The sequence below is a fragment of the Phascolarctos cinereus genome, unplaced genomic scaffold (assembly GCF_003287225.1).
Source record: "Phascolarctos cinereus isolate Bilbo 61053 unplaced genomic scaffold, phaCin_HiC Scaffold_4;HRSCAF=312, whole genome shotgun sequence".
In the NCBI taxonomy this organism is placed as follows: domain Eukaryota; kingdom Metazoa; phylum Chordata; class Mammalia; order Diprotodontia; family Phascolarctidae; genus Phascolarctos; species Phascolarctos cinereus.
The window spans coordinates 300,690,240-300,710,143 of NW_027555847.1; the positions used below are offsets into that span (position 1 = coordinate 300,690,240).

General features: G+C 35.7%; 1 long non-coding RNA gene across 2 annotated transcripts in view; it reads left to right on the top strand.

The window, feature by feature from the left end:
* LOC110222247 (uncharacterized) overlaps positions 1-19,904 on the top strand; it is a 124,906-nt gene that overhangs the window by 103,535 nt on the left and 1,467 nt on the right. The window contains exon 3 of one of the 2 annotated variants that reach the window (XR_013486113.1): positions 16,706-16,802. This is a non-coding gene — a long non-coding RNA (uncharacterized LOC110222247). Of the gene's footprint in view, positions 1-16,705; positions 18,474-19,904 lie in introns of those variants that run through there. The other variant, XR_013486112.1, reaches the window with a different exon arrangement.

Sequence of the window (19,904 nt, forward strand, 5' to 3'; positions counted from 1 at the left end):
GCTCTATGCTCCTTGCCAGCATGAAGAAGTTTCAGAAGCCAAGAACTTCATCCCTTACCCCAAAATAATTTGGGGCCCATTTGAATGGGGGGGGAATAATGAGGATGGGATCTGGACCCCAAAAAAGGAAAAACCCTGGACTTTCCCACATGGCCACATCTCTGGAGTTCTCCTGAGGCTGTAATCCTATCAACTGCTCTTTCATTATTGTCTATGCCCAATTTCCCAATTCTAATTCCAGGCCCTCCATTGTCTATTACCTCCAGATGGCCCCCAGCCACTTCCCACCCTTAATCCTGTCTAGACTCCATTCTCCCTTGGCTAAGTGGTCCAGGTCCCTACCGGCCACTCACATTCAGATCTTCCTGAGACCCCTCTTCCCTCCTACACACAGTCTTTCTGTATATAAGGTCCATCTTGTCTCCATTAAGGTGCTCAGATTCTTAAAATCTAACCACTGCTGCTCAGATTCCTTAAGAACCTAACCAATAGCTCACAAATGTTCAGGTTCCTTAAGAGTCTGGGCAATATGAAGAATGTTTAATAAACCTTGTGTCTGGCTGAAAGAAGGCTTGAGTCAAATTCATTCAGACAGAACCCACATTTCATGATATTGGGGTCCAAGCACCTCTTCTAAATGGCAACATATTCCCTGACTCAACATATGGTTCTCCTCCAGGGTCCTAGCCATCAACTTCTAGATGATTGCTGAGGTTACCAACCTCTGACTGAGTCCAAGATTTTCTAGCCCACTGGACCTGAAGTCTAACCCCTTGAATGGGACCCAGAGAGGCAGGGACAGTTCTACACCCTTTGCCAGCAAGAAGCAGTTTCGGAAGCCAAGACCTTCACCCCTTACCCCAAAATAATTTATGCCCCATTTGTTTGAGGGGGGAATGATGGGGTACTGGACCAAGCCAAGACCTTTGCCTCTTACCCCAAAAAAGAATTTGGGTCCCATTTGTCCAAGGGATTCTCCTTGAATTCTCAACTGGTCTTTTAATATCCACTATACCCAATCTCTCAATTCTCAGTTACCCTTAGCCTAGCCTAGCCCTCCATTGTCTTCTCTCCCTATGGCCTCTGGCTACTTCCTCCCCTTGACCCTATCTAAACCCCATTCTCAACCTTCTAGTCACTCCCATCAAGATCCTTCCTAGATCCCTCCCACAATCTTTCTGTATATAAGGTCCATCTTGTCTCCATTAAGGTGCTCAGATTCCTTAAAAACCTAGCCAATAGCTCACAAATATTCAGATTCCTTAAGAGTCTGGCCAATATGGCAGATCTTTAATAAACCTTATCTCTGACTGAAAAAAAAAATCTAGCCACTGCTCAGATTCTTAAGCTCTGGCCAGCTTGCATTAGTGACACCAATGCTTAGGTTCCTTAAGAGCCTGCCCAGTATGACGGATGTTCTAATAAACCTTGTCTTTGGCTGAAAAAAAAGAAATAATAAGTCTGATTCAAAAAATAAAAATCAAATGGATTAACTGGGTTAAATAACAGAGGCAAACTTTTTTTTAATAGGAGCCATCATAATTATTTCTGCTGAGGACTAAAAAAACCCCTGTCTTTTCTCCTTATTTTGAAGAGTCATATATCCAATCAATCCATGAAAAAGTACTTCAGACTGACATCTATTCTTTCTTTTCTTTTTATGTGCTGTAGATCAAAATTGTCCTAGACTAGTGATCAGAGAATCATAGACTTGAGAGCTGAAATGAATTCTCTTGCTGGGCATTGAGGATAAAGAAAATACAATCATGGAATATTAGGACCTTAAAGATTATCTCCTTCAAATCCTTCATTTTATACATAATTAAATTGACAAGCCAGACAGGTTAAGTGAATTTTTTATTTGCTTTTTTATTATGAACTTAACAACTATTCACAAGCATAAACATTTCAATATATGGGGAAAAAAAGCAAATTTGTGATCATCAGTTCACCATGTCTCTGCTCAAGTGTTAGACTGATCAGTGGATACAATAGGAGAAAAGAAGGGAAAAGAAAGTCTTGATAAAGGGAGAAAGATTTGTTGGAAGAGTCGGAGAAAGTCTTCTCAGCTATTTAAAAATGAAGAAAAATGAGTGCAGTAGGTGCCTATTAAATGCTTATTGGTTGATTGGTTGATAGCATGAGTATGGCAGTAGTAGCAGCCATCCCTGGTTCCTCCTCTACAGAATCAAAATGTTGATAAATGGTCAAAGGATGTGAATAGGCAGTTTTCAGAGGAAGAAATTAAAACTATAGTCATGCAAAAAAAATTAAAGTTATAGTCATAAGAAAAAATCACTAATTATTAGAAAAATGCAAATCAAAACGACTCTGAGGTACCACATCATACCAATCAGATTGACTAATGTGACAAAATAGGAAAGTGATAAATTGGAACACTAATGCATTGCTGGTAGAGTTGTGAACTGATCCAGCCATTTTGGAGAGCAATTTGGAACTATGCCCAAAGGGCTATAAAATTGTGCCTACCTTTTGACCCAGCAATACCACTTCTAGATCTGCATCCCAAAGAGATCATAAAAATGGGGAAAATATTTATAGCAGGTCTTTTTGTGGTAGCAAAGAATTGAAAATTGAGGTGATGCCCATCAGTTGGGGAAAGAATGAACAAGGATGAACAATAAAATGTGATGGAATATTATTGTGCTATAAAAAATGATAAGCAGTCAGACTTCAGAAAAACCTGGAAAAATTTATATGAACTGATGCTGAGTGAAATGAGCATAGCCAGGAGAACATTGTACATGACATGTGAAGACTTTTTTATTTCCTTTTTTATTATGAACTTAACAACTATTCACAAACATAAACATTTCAGTATATGAAAAAAATCAAACTTGTGATCATCAGTTCACCATATCGCTGCTCAAGTATTGTCTCATTATGTGAAGACTGACTTTGATAGGCTTAGCTCTTCTCAGCAAAGCAAGGATGTAAGAAAAATACAATGGAAAATGCTATATACATCCAGGAAAAGAACCATGGAGTCTGAATGCAGATGGAAGCATACTACTTCTCCTTTTCTTTTGTTGTTTTGTTTTATTTCTTCTTTCTCGTGATTCCTCCCATTAGTTCCAATTCTTCTGTACATCATGACTAACATGAAAATATGCTTAATATGAAAAAGAAAAAGAATCAAGATGCAATAGAGCTAATGCCAATTGTGAATATATGGGATGGCACCATTCTAAATAAATACTTTTAAGGACCTAAAAGAAATTGATGAATTGAAATAGCCCTCCAAAGTATTTTGTATACATTTATCTGACCCCACATGTATAACAGAAGGAAAAAGCCAAACCAGGGAAGCTCATCTTCCAAAGGGTAATGTAGAGTAATGAAGGAAAGAAGAGTTCAAAATTAACTTAATTCACTGAGTCAGCATCCCTGGAGGTCAAGAGGGGTTATTCTTATGTGATCATTTTAGCTAACTCTTGGCTGATATTTAAAAAGAATGTAAGCCAGAGCGAAAGGGAAAGTGTTATTTAGAAATTGGGTTCCAAGTTGGTTTTTTTGGGATTTGTTAACATTAGTTAATTTTGCCTGGGGATTGGACATTGGGATTTTTTCTAGTCAAATAAAGAAGTATTTCTTTTTCCTAGACAAAGAATTTTAGAATTTCTGAACTTCTACAACAGTGTACTCTACCTATTGTTTTCATATGCTTCCTTAACCAGCAAATGATGTGGTAAAATTGTGGGTAGTGGCAGCATGAAGAACAGAACCATTTTAATTTGTCCCATCTGGCATATTAGCATTAATAAAAGATGCTTAAAAAGAGGTGCCTTGAAAGGCTTTCACCTACTGATTTAACAAGATAATAAGGAAAGCTTGCAATCTGCCACTAAATATAACTGATAAGAATAAGAGTGAGTGTAAAATGATGATCACAGAGATTAACCTTTGAGACACAATTTTTAAAACCCCACTGATTACAACACAATCACATTAGTACTAACATAAAAACAAGTTGTTCTTGGGTTTTAGCATAAATATAGTAGGTAAAATTCCATTTTCTATCACTACCAGCTCTATGGAATCCAGGTAACAGGACCAAAATTAAGATAACTCCCAGGGCAACCCTATCCATCTCACTGACCATAATGATTGCCAGCCTCTATGGAATTAATTAACCCAGCCATGATCTGCTGTATCGAGTGAATTATTCTATTTTTACTTCAGATTCAGTGCAATAGATTCTCAATAGTATGTGTCTTCAGTACTTGATATCACATTTCCCATGTATGCTATTTTCTTTGTGCCCACCTCTGTGCTAGCACTTCATTAGTATTTTTTCCCATATACACTGGGTTTTTGGTGGGGCATAGGGAAGGTTTGACAGAGACTAGCAGCCTCTCAATTAAAATGGGATTTGGGGATCATTTTCTTCTTAATTAGAAAATTTCCTGAGTGGTTTGTCTACATTTTTCACAGTTCCACTGACTGATCATTTTGACCACAGTCACAATTCTGAGGACTGGCACTACTAACTACGTAGAAAAATGAATGGCTTAGAGAAGAGGTAGGCACAGATACAGAAAGAACCTATTTCTCGAGGCTACTCAGAACAGAGATATTGATTGGGAGAATTCACAGATTGTAAATTAGGAAGTTAAGGAACTCCACTGTGTGGGAATAGCTGTTTGCTTACCAAAAGCCCTGCTCCTACAGCCATGAATTTATAATCAGAAGAAACCTATTCATCAGTAGATTATGCTGTAAACAAACACCTGGAAATATGAGGAGAAAAGTGGTTGCATAAGATAAACCACAGCTATTCTAGGTCTTAAGTAAAGGGGGAAGGATTTTTTTTAAATTAATGCAAAATTTGACAGCATGTAAAAATCAGAGCAGAAGAAATACCCTGTGATGTAAATTTAAGGTATCTCCAGGGCAACAAATTCATTTGGTATCATGCATCAACAAGCACATAGGGAGTGTCCAGTGACTTAACAGTTTAACTTTTGCACATATGGTATCCATTCCTCAAGGCAAACTTTGTGCTGCAAAGGTATAGGATCAACCTATATCAATCACAATGAATGTTTATATACATTGTGTGTAATCATCTCTACTATACATTGGTACTAATTTTTCGATTGAAAGCAACTGTGTATATTTTAAAAGTCAAATATGAAAAGTAGTGCAGATTGAGGATAATAATGAGAATTCTGTGTTCAGAATGAAGATTGAATGTGGCCCATAGGAGAGAATGATAAACCCATGGTAACCATGGCATATTTTTTATTTTTAGACAGCCCCAATTAATCAAAATCAGTTTTTGCAAAATTCATTTTTGTTTAGATTGAAAAATTCAGCTACAAAATAACCCAGCAGTAGATCCAGGACTAGGAGAATGGCTAATACTGTATTTAAATCACTGTCAATTCAGCAATAATAAAAGGGCTCAGTCCCCATTCAGCCTCCATTTCAGTGGATTTGGGAAGAGGAGAAAGGGTGAAGCAGGGATTGAAATTTGTACTGTTGCTATGAATAATCCAGACTTCTAATTTATCAAATTCAATATTGTTTTTCAGTACATTGGAAAATAACCACTTTTTTTTTTAGTTTCTCCTAAGAATCTTGGAACATGAGCTCATTTAGTTCATTTGAAACTGTATGCTGCAAAAACACAAGACAGTCATACTGATGCAAGATCACCTCTCTTACTCCTAATGATTCATTTTCATTTCACAAGCTCTTATTTTCTTCCCTACCCTTTGCCCTACCCCAATCACTAATTCTTCTAAACGGTATGTTCAGGTCACCTTCATTAAAAAGATATATCTGTGCTTATTTTATAAGACACATAATATTTGCATAAGAATTATTGATTCATTTTAGAAAAGGATGATATCCCAGCACATACATACCTTTATGTACATTGCGTAGATGCCTGTTGACAACAGTACTAAACATGAGATGCTGCTAGAGGGAAGAGGGCTAATCTTTTGGAAAGTGAAGGATGGGGGGGGGGAGCCTACCAAGTAGAAGGTAAAAGAATTCTTCAAAGTGGGGGAAAATTGCTTTGTATATCTGTCCTCATTAGCAAACTTTATAGGGAATTATAAATTCTCTTGTTGGGCATTTGGGATAAAATAATTCTCCAGAGAAATGCTTCTATCTTCTAGATGATTTCTGTATTGTAGGTGAAGCTATAAAGGGAAAATCATTGTTTAACAAGTTAATTGGCTATTTATCACACTTACTAACAAAGATTAGTTAAGTAGGGGAAGATTTTGGTCCTAATGAAACCAAAGGTGATGTCCTAGGACTATATGGGCTAGTTAGCTTTACTTTATTGTTGGCTTCAGACCATCTTTCTGACTCAGACTGACTTCCTCATGAAAACATTTCACTTGTATTAAAGGGTCAAGGTTAAACATTGAAAAAACGGTGCTAATTCATTGTCATTTCTTTAAAAACAGCCCAATCCTGTATCAGTAGCTTCATCTTCGTAAACAAAAGATGCTAATAATAAAAGAAATTTATGTAGCACTTTAAGGTTTGCAAAGAATTTTGCATACATTATCTAACTTGATACTTATAATAACTTTTTAAAGCATTGTATGTATCCATTGTATATATGCATTGGATGGATAAGGAAACTCAGACTCATTGAGATTAACGGATTTGCCCACCATCACAATCTAATAACTGCCAGAGGTGAGATTCAAACTCAGGTTTAGCCACAGTAGCCAATGCTTGTTCTATTATGTTATATTGTCCTTTATAGACCTTAGGGCAACTTCTTTATAGCAATCATTTAAAATATAATTTATAAGAGGAAAATTAAGCTAAAGTAGCTAAATAGAAACACTGTAAGAAACTCATTCTGAAATATCTTATGCCAATGTCTTATTATGACATTGGCTCTTGAGGGTGATACCAGTGGGATGTAATCTCTGACAAGTTTTAATAAGCTGAAAGGCTTCAGGTAGCAGCCCAACAACCCATCTGAAGAGCTGCCTTAATTCAGAAAGCACTGGCTACCAGGTGATTATTTGGGAGGACCGTGATGATTCAGGGAACAAGCAAAATTAAAAACAAAACAAAACAAAATAATCTGTTAGAATAGAGCAGAATATCCTCTATTCTTAGACTGTCTATAAACATGAATTTAAGTTCTGATAGGTTTAGCATGCCCTTCATCTAATGACCAATAATCTGAAATTCTGTTGAAGGAATTAAACCATAGCAACATGAATCTTCTCCATATAAATTAACCAAAACAAACAAACATATAACTATAACACATATGTAACATATAACTATAAAAGTAAACAAGCATATATATATATATATATGCATGTATGTATGTATGTATGTATGTATGTATCCCTGTTCACATACAATTATTCTTTAATCCTTTTTAATTGTTAGCCCACGCATTTTTCTACATATTCGTTTCCCTGGAACCAGGAATACATAGCTAAATATGAAAGTTGATGAATTGGGAATTAAGTAGGTGAGAAGAGGAAATATTGGAAGGGTAAAAGTTTCTCAAACAGAACAGGTAAAGATAAATTATGTCCTTCATATTTAAGGAAGTTAGACTGAAAAAGCGAGAAGCTTGGGTGAAACACTTTAATGAGCTTATTCAATTTATGAAAAATCTCCAAAGGCTACAATATGGCTAATACATCACTAATTATTTTTTAAGAACTCCAAGATATCAAAGATTGGCTTTTTATTTTAAGACATCCATCTTGATAATAAATATAATAGCTTCTTTAAAGATTTTCAGGATAAAGGAAATAAAAAGGTTTCATTTCATTCAAATGAAAAATCCCTTACTCAAATGTTTTGAACTATCTTAAGATACTATATATGTCATTATTATTATTATCATTGTTTCTATAAGTATTAGTGATAAGCTGCTTTGAAGAAAACATTTGATGAACTGCTACCAGTGGTTATGATCTTTTATTTCAATTTGGTTAAATTTAGCCAACATACAGTCATTGTCTCATTCCTAATTTTTTTTCAATTTTTTTTCTCTTTTTCTGACTATGGAAACCAATATGATTGACTTGAACAGGAATGAAACATTCAGTCTGACCCATTGTTATGGCTTTTTTGCAGATTATATGTAGAGAAGGATCCTTTGTACAATGGATTAACTAAATGCAGGTAGCTGCATAAAGTCATCACCCTGTCTATAACCTTTCCCTAAATCATCTGTACCCCTTTCTCTTATTTGAATCACAAATCTCATATTTTGGAGCTAATTAAGCTTCCTAATGGTATTAGGTCCCTATTCTGAAACTTCTATTTGTCTGTACATTGTATTATCAGCTAACCAAAGGAAGAGACATGTGGCTTAATGTGCTCTCCCATTAGTTGTACAGCAATAGTTGTATTTCTGTTGCTGGTCAAAAGCCAAACCCTCTCTGCTTACTGCCCTCAATGCATTTTTTAATGAACTGATATCCATAATTTCAATGTAAATCAAATTCATACTAATATTAAAAATAATCTACTCAAACATGTTCCTTGGTACCATTAAACTTTAAATAGCTTTGAAACACACACACACACACACACACACACACACACACACACACATACTCCCTTTCCCAAAACATGAAGTAATTATTGTGCTCTAATCACCTTAGCCTGTATTTGATTACTGAGATTCGATAAATGTTAAACACATCAAACATTCAGCAACAATGTTTAAATTCCACTGATGCCTAGCTAAAGGAAAATAAGATGTACACATCTGGTTAGTTCCTTGAGTTATAAATCTACAATTAAAATTTAGCCAAGCTTTAGATACTTAACTGCTTAATTGACCATATAATTCCTGAACATTCTACAAGTATCCTGTTATACGAAACACATGGATGTAGGTACATGGCTCAAGGATGACAAATCTTGGCTATAAAATTCTCCTGTACTTTTTAATTTGTCTTTTTGTTGAAATGCCTCAAAAGAAAAAAAAAGCCTTATGTGGTACCCTTTGAACAGATATGTATTTACTTAAAACCTTCCACATGCCTTTTCCTTTTGTAGCAGTGTATCTAGAAGCTGCCCTAATTAGAGCAAATGCATTGTGTAAATTTCTTTAAAAAACATCAAAGGACTCTACAAATGTCTATCATCATCATCATCATCATCATCATCATCATCATCATCATCATCATCATCATCATCAGGGTGGTGTGATGAACAGAGGGATTGACGTGAATGAGAACAACCTGAGTTCAAAATATTGCCTCTGGCACTTGCCAGATGCATGAACATGGAACAGAGGCTTAACCTGTCTGAGCCACTGCTTCCTCAACTATAAAATGGGTTGTTATGAGGCTCAAATGAGACAAGATTATGTACATAAAGCCCTTCATAAAATTTAAAGCAATTTTATAAATGTTATTATTATTCATAGCTACTTCCTTGTCTGATATTACAGCAAAGTAAGATAGGTTCCATTAGGAAGGCATGGAAAAGTGAGTGGGAAGGTGCTTCTCAGGGTCTCAGAGGATCTGCATGTGTGCAGAAGCACATTGACTAGATTCTACATCACTGAAAAGACCTTGTTGGTGTCTTGTGGATAGAACTCTCAAGGGCATTTTTTTTAAAAAAAGGTAACATCAAGGAAGCATTATGTTTTGCCCTGTCACTAAATGTTTCTGAGCCATACGTGTTATTTTAGTTAAAGAAAGCAGAAATTCTGCTGAAGTATGAGTAAAGAGACACTTGAGAAGGAAAAAACATCCTGGTCCTATGGTGGTTTACTCTGATAAGAGTTCAAGAAAAAAGTTGCATTCCCAATGAGCAAGGATTTTGACAGATCTAGGCCCTGTACCTTCTTTGGTGCCACCAAATCAAGTTCAGTTGAGCTATGGAGAGTGGGGTGAGTTTGCCCAGCCTTCTAACATCCACCATATTACCATTTCATCAACATCCTGAAACACTTTTTTCCCCTGGTAACGCATCATTACTCTCCTTGTATGGTTCTTTGATCCCCCTCCCATCTCCCACTTCTTATTCCTTCTTGTTTATAGGTGACCCTTTAATGCATAACAGATTGCTTATCCAAAAACTCTCCCCTACCACTACCTCCACATTTAACATTTATTCCACATTGAAAAAAAAAACATTTATTAACAGCCTACTCAGCTCAGACCCATCAACTGTCATCATCAGTCAAATAACATCAAAATGAGATGATCTTAATATAAACATCATCATATAAATAAATATCAGTGATCTCCTCTAAATCTTTCATTCAACATTTGTTTGTTACCTATCTATTACCAAAGCAAATTATCAGAGAATTTTCAAGTTGAAAGTTAGATACCTACCTTTTCAGTAGCAGAAGAGAAATAACTTCTACAAAGGAGCAACAGTTTTAGAATCCAAGGACCTGAGATTGAGCCCCAGCTGTCTTAGGCTTGGCTAAGTAACAACCTCTCTGGACTTCAGTTTCTTCGTCTGTAAGATGAATCGACCAGGTGAACTCTAATGTACTTTCCAGGTCTAAATCCTATGATCTTATGAGTGATATCCTCACCCAACAAATGTTAGCTAAGCCACTTAACTTCCTGTCTATTGACTCCTTGACTGATTGGCAAGGGCAGAGAATAGTGGAATTATAATTTCCTTATTCCTAGAATCTATATATGCCTTTGCTAATGAAGTCCTAGACTCAGCTAACTTTTTTGCATGCCATGTCAAACTGTGGATTCAAATATAGTTGAAGGCCGCTAAAACCACCCAATCATTTTCAGACAAAATGCTAATATGAATTCCCCATAATATGATTGCACCTTGATGGAGATACTGAAGATTTGAAGATTTTAGTTGTAGCTCTATCACTAAAGATATGGGGCTGAGTGACCTTAGATGAATGAGTCATTATGCACCTCTGGACTTCAATTTTCCCATACATAAAATGAAGGAAATGAAAAGAGGTACCAAATTGACATCCTGCCAGCCAAAATACCAGAGTGTGGAACAACCAGATTGAAATATAATTAGGAAATGTTAAACAAAATAAGTGTGCACCTAGGTGGTACAGTGGATAAAGCCCCAGGCCTGGAGTCAGGAACAAACATCTTCAAATCTGGCCTCAGATGTTTATTAGCTGTGTGACCCTGGGCAAGTCACTTACCCCTGTTTCCTCAGTTTCCTCATCTGTAAAATGAGCTGGAGAAGGAAATGGCAAAGCACTTCAGTATATTTGCCAAGAAAACCCCAAATGGGGTCACAAAGGATCTGATAGGACTAAAAACCAACTAAACACAACCAAAATAAATAAAAATACAATGCCACATGGATAATGTTAATTTATGGTTTTTTAAGTCAATATGTAGCCCTACAATGATAGATTTGTTTCTATATGAGTTTGCCACCACTGGTAGATAATGCAAACTGTGACATTCTGTACCGAGCACTACATTGTAGGAGATCCAAAGAACATGTTCATCATCTTTTCATTGTATAATATACTAATAAATTTAGGAATTATAAAAGGAAAAAAGTGAATCTTCAAAGGGAGGGGATAAGGTTGAACTAAAAAAGAATATTCTAAAAATAAATTCTATGTTTGTCTCCAATACCCTAAAATCCCTAACTAACCCCACCTCACATAGAAATCATATACACTTAAGTAGTATCTCATTCACTGTACTGCATCCCTATGAAACACATAGGAAAGCCATATTTTAGTGTTCAATTTCCCTTTGCCACACAGAGCTTGAAAAGAGGTCATCCTTGAGTCAAGAGCAGACCCAAGGGCAGTGCAACACCTTCTGACTTCCAGACAATGCATTTTCCCCCACCAGCTCCTCCTCTTATGACACTCTTTTTCAGTTAGGCCTAACCTGCCATCTTTCTCTAATAACCTTTCATTTGAACAGTCAATCATTGCGAACTCAGCATCCTTTAAAAATTCTCCTTAACAACCTCATTCCCTCCTACTGAACAATACAATTACAAGAGGCAGATGAAGACAATAGAATAAAATCATCGCATAAGAATCAACAGTAACAGTTTTTAATGCACTTATCAGCTTACCCAACACAGCAAATTCTCAAATGTGGGGTAGAAAAATGTTCCAAAGAAGAAACCTTCATTCCCTAAGATTGTGCAAGCATTTAATTTTTTAATGTTACCAAATAGTCTTCATGATCCATGTTTTTTCTTTCTCTCCCATAAGGTTCCACTTTAAGACCTCCATATGCTTGGTTTTAATAATTTGCTTCCCCAAACCAGGAACCATTCCAAATGTGAGTTACGGAAATATTGTGCTTCTTATAAAAAAAAAAACATAAAAAGAAATTGCTGAAGCCCAGGTACCAATCTGTAAGACACATAGTAGCAGAGCTTTGGGGAAGTTTTGCATGAAAAATTGCACTTAAAATCACTTCTTCTGAGGCAATTTAACTCATTTCGCCACAAGTGAAAATTGCTGTGACAAATGTGTCACTATGGAGGTCAAATGGTAATTTGCACGTGTGAAGCTCTCAGCAGGAATTGTCATGTGATCCCAGCAATCACTAACATTCACACTAGAAAACTTTCTAGAAGAGATGAGGGTCATATGGACTATTTGAAGGATCAAGCAACTTGAAGCATATGTTTTCCTGGGAAGCAGAGATTGAAAGGTGCAAGGAAGAGATATGATCAAGATGTTTGGAGTGGGAAAAATACAGTAATTTTAAGTATTTATATAAAGGGTGTCTAGAGAGAAGTGTCGTCAGAAAGCAGGAAAGGAAAAGAAAAAAACTAACTTAAAAGAATTTGTTGATAGAATACATTTCAACTATGATAGGTATTGGAGAATTTTTGCACCACCTTATGATTAACTGAAAAAGAAAGAAGAAAACAGCAAAAAGGACAGTAGTGAGGGTATTGTTTGTTTGTACAAATCTATGGAATAGATCTGAATTGCCTGCTCATAACAAATTTTATGGGCACATGAATTAAAGGATGATCATAGTTTTCTGAAAGGTCTAAGAGGTACAAGCAGATCTCTCCTACTTAAAACAGGTTATTCAAGTTATATGGTGATGAATACAGTTTATATGATCACTGAAGAAAAATTACCTCTGGTTTTAAAGTATTCCTGCTTGTCTTACCACAAAGTCTCATTTCTATTAGTATATCTAAGGAAAGAAACAAGTACCTTCCTATTTGACAGAGAGTGAATTTGTCCCAGTGGGAGAGTGTATAATTTGGGATCAGGGAAGCTAGATGGTGCAGTGGATAGAGTACTGGGCCTGGAGTCAGGAAGACCTGAGTTCAAATCTGGCCTCAGACACTTACTAGCTGTGCGACTTTCGTCAAATCACTTAACCTTGTTTGCCTCAGTTACCTGTATAAAATGAGGTGGAGAAGGACATGGCAAACCACTCCAGTATCTTTGCCAAGAAAACCTCAAGTGGGATCATGCAAAGTCAGACACAGCTGAGAAGACTGAACAACAGCAAATAATTTGGCATCAAACTTGAGAATTTTAATTATTCCGACCTTGGAAACGTTTCAGAAAATCCAAGATTTTCTCTACTTCATAATAATATATCTGCTTTTCACCTTCCTCATAGTACCTTCTTGCATTCAGGCTTTTGTCAAGCATTTGTTTATTCATTCATTCATTCATTTATAAGTTATAGGCACTGTGCTAAGCTGTTGTTGTTCATCCTTCATTTTTGAAGTGGACCAATGACATCATGGGGTGACGTCTTGACTTTTGTATGAATTGGATTTAAGTGAGGTGGAGATGCACAAAGTCATCAGCCTCTCTCTCTCTCTCTCTCTCTCTCTCTCTCTCTCTCTCTCTCTCTCTCTCTCTCTCTCTCTCTCTCTCTCTCTCTCTCTTCTAGAGTCATCAAAGTCTAGTAGCAAGACAAAAGTCAAGATGACTGGTGATAGCCCAAGATACAGTGAATGACCTTGGCCTCTTCTATGTCAGACGAACCTCTGAATTCTCCACAGCACCTGCTTCAGCCTCCTTCATAGCTATTAGGCCAAATTGTTCTCATCTGGGCATTTTCCTGGGAGAAATCTTTACATGTTTGAGATAGACATTTCCAAACTTACTGATAGGTTTGAGGCCTATAGGTTAGCCCCAACCTGGTTTAGCTTGCACTGGAGAGCCAAAGAAAGAATGACAAATGAATGAATGAATGAATGAATGAATGAATGAATGAATGAATGAATGAATGGCTAAATGAATGAATGAATAAATCCTTGCCCTTAAGGAATTCATAAGCTAATGGAGGAGACAACATGCTAACAACTCTGCACATATGAAGTATGTAGAGAGTAACTTGAAAGTTATCTCTTATATAAAGAAGGCACTATGTTTGATGGAGATATATCAATGAGAAGTGGCACCTGACCTTCCTGTTCTCTATGTTCTAAATATCTGAGGTGGGATAATAGTACCATCAGGAAGTTTGGTATTGGTATCTGTATAAAAAACAGCCATGGATTTTTAATTAAATGTTCCAATTTTCATCCCAAATATTCAGCATGGCATTACTACAACCTAAGTTATATTCTAGATACAAAAGGAATCATATTTGCTTCAGTTGGCATTTAACCTAGAGTTATTTAAAAGAGGGAAGATTTGTCTAAATTAAGATTTATTCTATTTTATCTATAGAGAGGCAAATGGATAAATCTAGTTGCCCAGCTATACAAACTCTGACCTATTTAGTTACCTGAAAAAGATAAGAGAGACACTGTTATTTAAGATAAATCTGGCAAGGATATTCCATTCTTATATCAGGGCCATGCTAATATGGTAAAAATGGCAATAATACCTAAATTAATTTGCATATTGGGTGTCATAGTAATCAAATCATAAGGAAGAAGCTTCACAGTACCATATCAAATAATAAAATGTATTTAGAGGGTACAAAAGATCTAGAATATCAAGGAAAATATGAACAAAGTAGGGAAGAAGGGGAATACCACTTCCATAGTTTAAACTAGATTTGTAAATAATAAGCATCAAAACTACATGGTATTGGTTTAAAAATAGAGAAGCACCTTGGTGGAAAAGACTACATAAGAATCAGAAATAATTAAACTCAATAATTTTAATAATCAATAATTTAATAACAAGCCCCCCCAAATAAATTACCTGAAATAAACTCCCTTCTTGACAAGAATTGCTTGAGAAACTGGAAAGCAGTCTGGCAGGTGTTTGCTCTATACCAATATCCTATTCCATATACCATGATGAACTTAAAATGGATTCATGACTTCAATATTAAAATTCATACCACAAAAAATTAGGATAGAAGCAGATCAGGTACCTCTCAGAGCTATAGCAAATGGGTAAATTCTTTAGCAAACGAGGGATAAACAGAGCTGATCACAGAAGGTGTAATAGATCATTTTAATTACATAAAATTATGTTTGTTGGATGAATGGTATTAATGTAATTAGGACAAAAAAAGTAAGCAGTTGGCTGGGGAAAAATCTTTGTATCAGATACTTCTGATGAAGGTTTGATATTCAAGATATTGGCAACAGAAATATATAAGATCTAAACAGCAATAAATAAATGGTCAAAATAATTGAAAATTATAAAAAACATAAAAGAATGTCAAATATCACTAAGAATATGAGAAATATAAATCAAAACTCTGAGTTTTTACTTCATACCCAGAAAACTGTCAAATATGACAAAAGATGGGAATAATAAATGTTGGAGGTGTGAAAGACGGGAACACCGTGCATTGTTAGTGAAATTATGAAATGAACCAAACATTCTGTAAAGCAATTTGGAATTATGTTAGGAAAGTAACTAAAATGTCCACATCTTTTGACCCAGATATCTAACTGCTAAGCATATACCCTAAGGAGGTCCATGATTAAAAAGAAGAAGAAGAAGAAGATATATAGCAGCACTTTCTGTGATAACCAAGAACTGAAAACCAAAAATGATGATCATTGCTTGGTAGATGGTTGAACAAGTTGTGGTATACAAATGTAATTGAATATTACTGCGATGTAAAAAGCAATGAATATGTTTAAAACAGGTTTATATAAACTGATGCAAATTAAAGTAAGCTGAACTAAGAAAACAATATGTACGAGTACAATAATGTAAATGGAAACAAGAAAATCATTAAAATTAGGTGTTGTGGCCAAGACAGGCTCCACAGAAGACATAAGAGAAAATGTTTCCTTTTCTCCTGGTGTGGAAGGGAGACTATAGGTATATAAAGTTTATATAAAGAAAACTGTTTCAAAGTTTTGGTCTGTTTTGCTAAAATATTGCTTTTTTCCTCTTTAATTCTTCATTATTGTGATGAATCTCTGAGAAGGGGAAAAGGTAGAATATATTAGAAAATGTAGGTGATATAAAAACAAGTTATCACTAAAATTGTGTTTAGAAAACAATAAGTTTAGATGATCTGGTGAAAATTGAGATGAAAAAGAAACACTAATATTGAGCATAGATGAGAAATGGTCATTTCCAGTTTTCAAAGACTAGAGCACTTTTTTTGGCAAAATAGTTCAGATGTTAGCATTAATTATCTATGTATGTTGTATGGTTCATAAGGAATTAAAAGTTAACTTGAACTACATAAATTAAAAACTAAAAAAAAAAGGTAAGACTTTAAACTCTGATGAGAGATTATAAGCTCCCTTAAGACAGAAACTTCAACCTTCTTTTCTTTTCTTTCTTTCTTTCTTTTTTTTTTTTTACTTACAGAAAGATAGCAAGAGCTGGCCTCAGAGACAGAAGACCCTGGTTCACATCTTAACTTTTACATATACTGGCTATATGAGTTAATCTTACATCATCCCAGGTGACTCTCTAAGAATGTGGATCACAGAGGGGTTGCTAATCTACATGGAAGAGTGGCTATATAACCCTGGACGAGTCATTTAACTTTACATTGTCAAAGGAGACTCTCTAAGAATATAAATCATAGAGGAGTTGCTAATCTACATGGAAGAGTGGGCACATTTCCTCTCTAGTAATTCCCTAAACCAATAAAATTCCAGGTTCAGTAAAATTTAAAAAAAAAAAATCTTGGCATTACACAGAGTAGATGATCAATAAGTGGTTAATAACTAATAAGCCAAAAATAATAAAGTAATGATAACTAATTAAATAACAAATAGCAATGAATCATAACTACTAAATGGCACTCCAGTGATATTAAAAGTTGGGTGGATGATTTGTGTAAAATAGACAAGAATCCACAATGAGATGTGAAAATTTTCTAGCCTAAACTGGTAAAAGTAGTCCCCACATTAAAGAATACACCAATTTAACAAAGTAACTCCACCAATTCCTTTTCAAAAAATTCTAAAACCTAGTCCAAAGTCAATTTCAAATGTAAAAAAATAAATGAATTAGGTAATAAATACTTTTAAGCTAAGAATTTGTTGTTGTTTTTTAAGCCTGTATTTGTTGTATGTCCCTGGGAAAGAACTAGAAGGCCTCTGATGAATTGGATATAATATGCCTGAAAAATGTATGGAATAGCATTGACAGAAATTGAGCAGCTAGGTAGGACAGTGGACAGAGTGCTGTCTCTGAAGTCAGAGACCCATCTTCCTGAGTTCAAATCTGGCACTTACTATCTGTGTGACACTGGACAAATCACTTAACTTTATTTGCCTCAGTTTCCTTATCTGTAAAATAAACTGGAGAAGGAAATGATAAACCACTCCAGTATCTTTGCCATGAAAACCCCAAAAGGAGTCATGACAAGTTGGACATGATTGGACAACAACATTGACAGCAAGGAGACAGGATGTTATAAAGTAAAAAGCAATCCTTCTGGAGTGAGAGGTTCTGGGAGAGGGTCAAATCCATCACTGATGTTTATTGTCTGTATAGGTTATGTAACTTCTCAGGACGTTAGGACCCATAAAATGAGGAAGGAGAGAAGGGTTGAGTTAGACTGGATGACCTCAGAGGCTGCTTACAGCTCGTGGGCAACATCTTAGATTTTTACTAAAGAGTTCTATTCTAACTCAGGGGTAAATATGGACATACATCTCTTGGTTTCATCTTTAAAGGCGATCTATCTGAGGCATTTTTTTCTTGTCAAAAGATTTGACATCAGATCAATCAGGAAGCATTTATTAAGTGCCTACTATGTGCCAGGCATTGTCCTAAGTGCCAGCGATACAGATATATAAATGAAACAGACTCTGCCCTCAAAAAGCTTATGTTCCTTAGTAGAAGACCACATGTACTCATTTAAATATGTATAAATAAGGTGTAGCCAGAATTGGGGAGCAATCTAAGTCCCAAAGTAGTTGGCTTTGCCATCACGTTGGGGCTTACCCTCTTTCAAGTTGTTTTTGTTAGCATTAGGGGACACTGCAACCTGCTTCCCTCTTCCTTGCTGTGCTATTGAAACACTGTAAGAAGACCCTTTGAGACAACCATCTGCTCTCCAATTAAACTAGCAAGCATTTTCCTTTCAATAATTTATTGTGGGCGTCTTTTTGTTTCCAAGTTACTGTTGGTAAAATTTCATGAATTAATTGGAAAAATGAACTAAACAAAGACTTAATTTCACTTGAAAGATGGAAAACTTCAAGAAGTAAGGTAGAACCACATGGCGTGCCATGCTTTGCCCTAAGAATAAATCTTTGTTTTGCTGAACCTGAGAATTTATCCATGTTCCAACCAAAATTTATGAACTGCAGTGGTTATGACAACACATAAGCTTGATACAAGGTTAACTAATAAATTGGGCTGCTTTATAATCGTCCATGAAATTGCAAGCACTTGACCCTGATTTATTTTGTGGGCTGGCCTTTTCTCTCTAAACATGCTAAAGTGGATTCCCCCCCCCCCAAATCCAGATGTTTTAACATTTCAAAGAAGATGGAATGCAAACTTGAGACTAAGACTGCTTTTATTTTATTTATTTATTTATTTGTTTGTTTATTTATTTATTTATTTTAAAATAAGAACAAAGTAAAGCTTTGCTCAAACTGGAAAAAAAATAAAATTCTTTGGCTGGCAGCAGTCATTTTGAAAAAATAGAGAGAGAAAGAGGGTAGGGGAAATAGAAAGTTTGGATTTCAATTTCTGGAAGTATAGGAACAAGAATGTAAAAAGCAGATAAAAAATAGATTATCTGAAATTGGAAAGGATTGAAGTCTAGAGTTTGAAAAAAAATACTGAGTGATTCTGAATCTTACTTAAATTACTTCTTTTCTAGACTGTCTGGGAAGTATCCCATTTTTCTGAAGAAGAAAGGTTTAAGTTTGCTTAGATTTTAAGTTAGTTCTCTCTCTCTCTCTCTTTCTCTCTCTCTCTCTCTCTCTCTCTCTCTCTCTCTCTCTCTCTCTCTCTCTCTCCCTCTCCCTCTCCCACTATATCTCATCGTCTCTCTTTCTCTCTCTCTCTGAACAAGTGTTTCTCTGTATGTTTCTTTGATTGGCACTTTTGATAGCACCAGGAATTTACAATAACCTGGGAATTGGGAATTGAGTGGCTCCCAAGAGCCAGCTCAGAGGGGAGATAGTCAAGAGGACAGCTATTCTGTTGTGATCTTATCCAGCCAGCTGGAGGAAAGCAGCCACTTATTCCTCACCAGGAGCAGAGCTACTAGGTAACTGTTCCAAATGGATGGGGACAGGGGGGGAGGGAACAGAGAGATAAGATAGAAATGTATGGACCATGCTGATAAGGCTAGTGACAATAGTAAGGAAGGTTGACAGCCTGATGTGGAAACACAAGGCAGCCTTAAGCCTGAGTGATTGTGATCCTTTCCCTTAATAATGGCCAAGTATAATCTATTCTTTTACTTGACTAAACCATTGCATTAGGAACTTCATGTTTCACATTACACACTTGCCTCTTCTTTTTTTTTTCTTCAAAAAATCAAGCTTTGGTAACTAACTCAGATAAATACCTAGATAGAAAAAGGGGATTT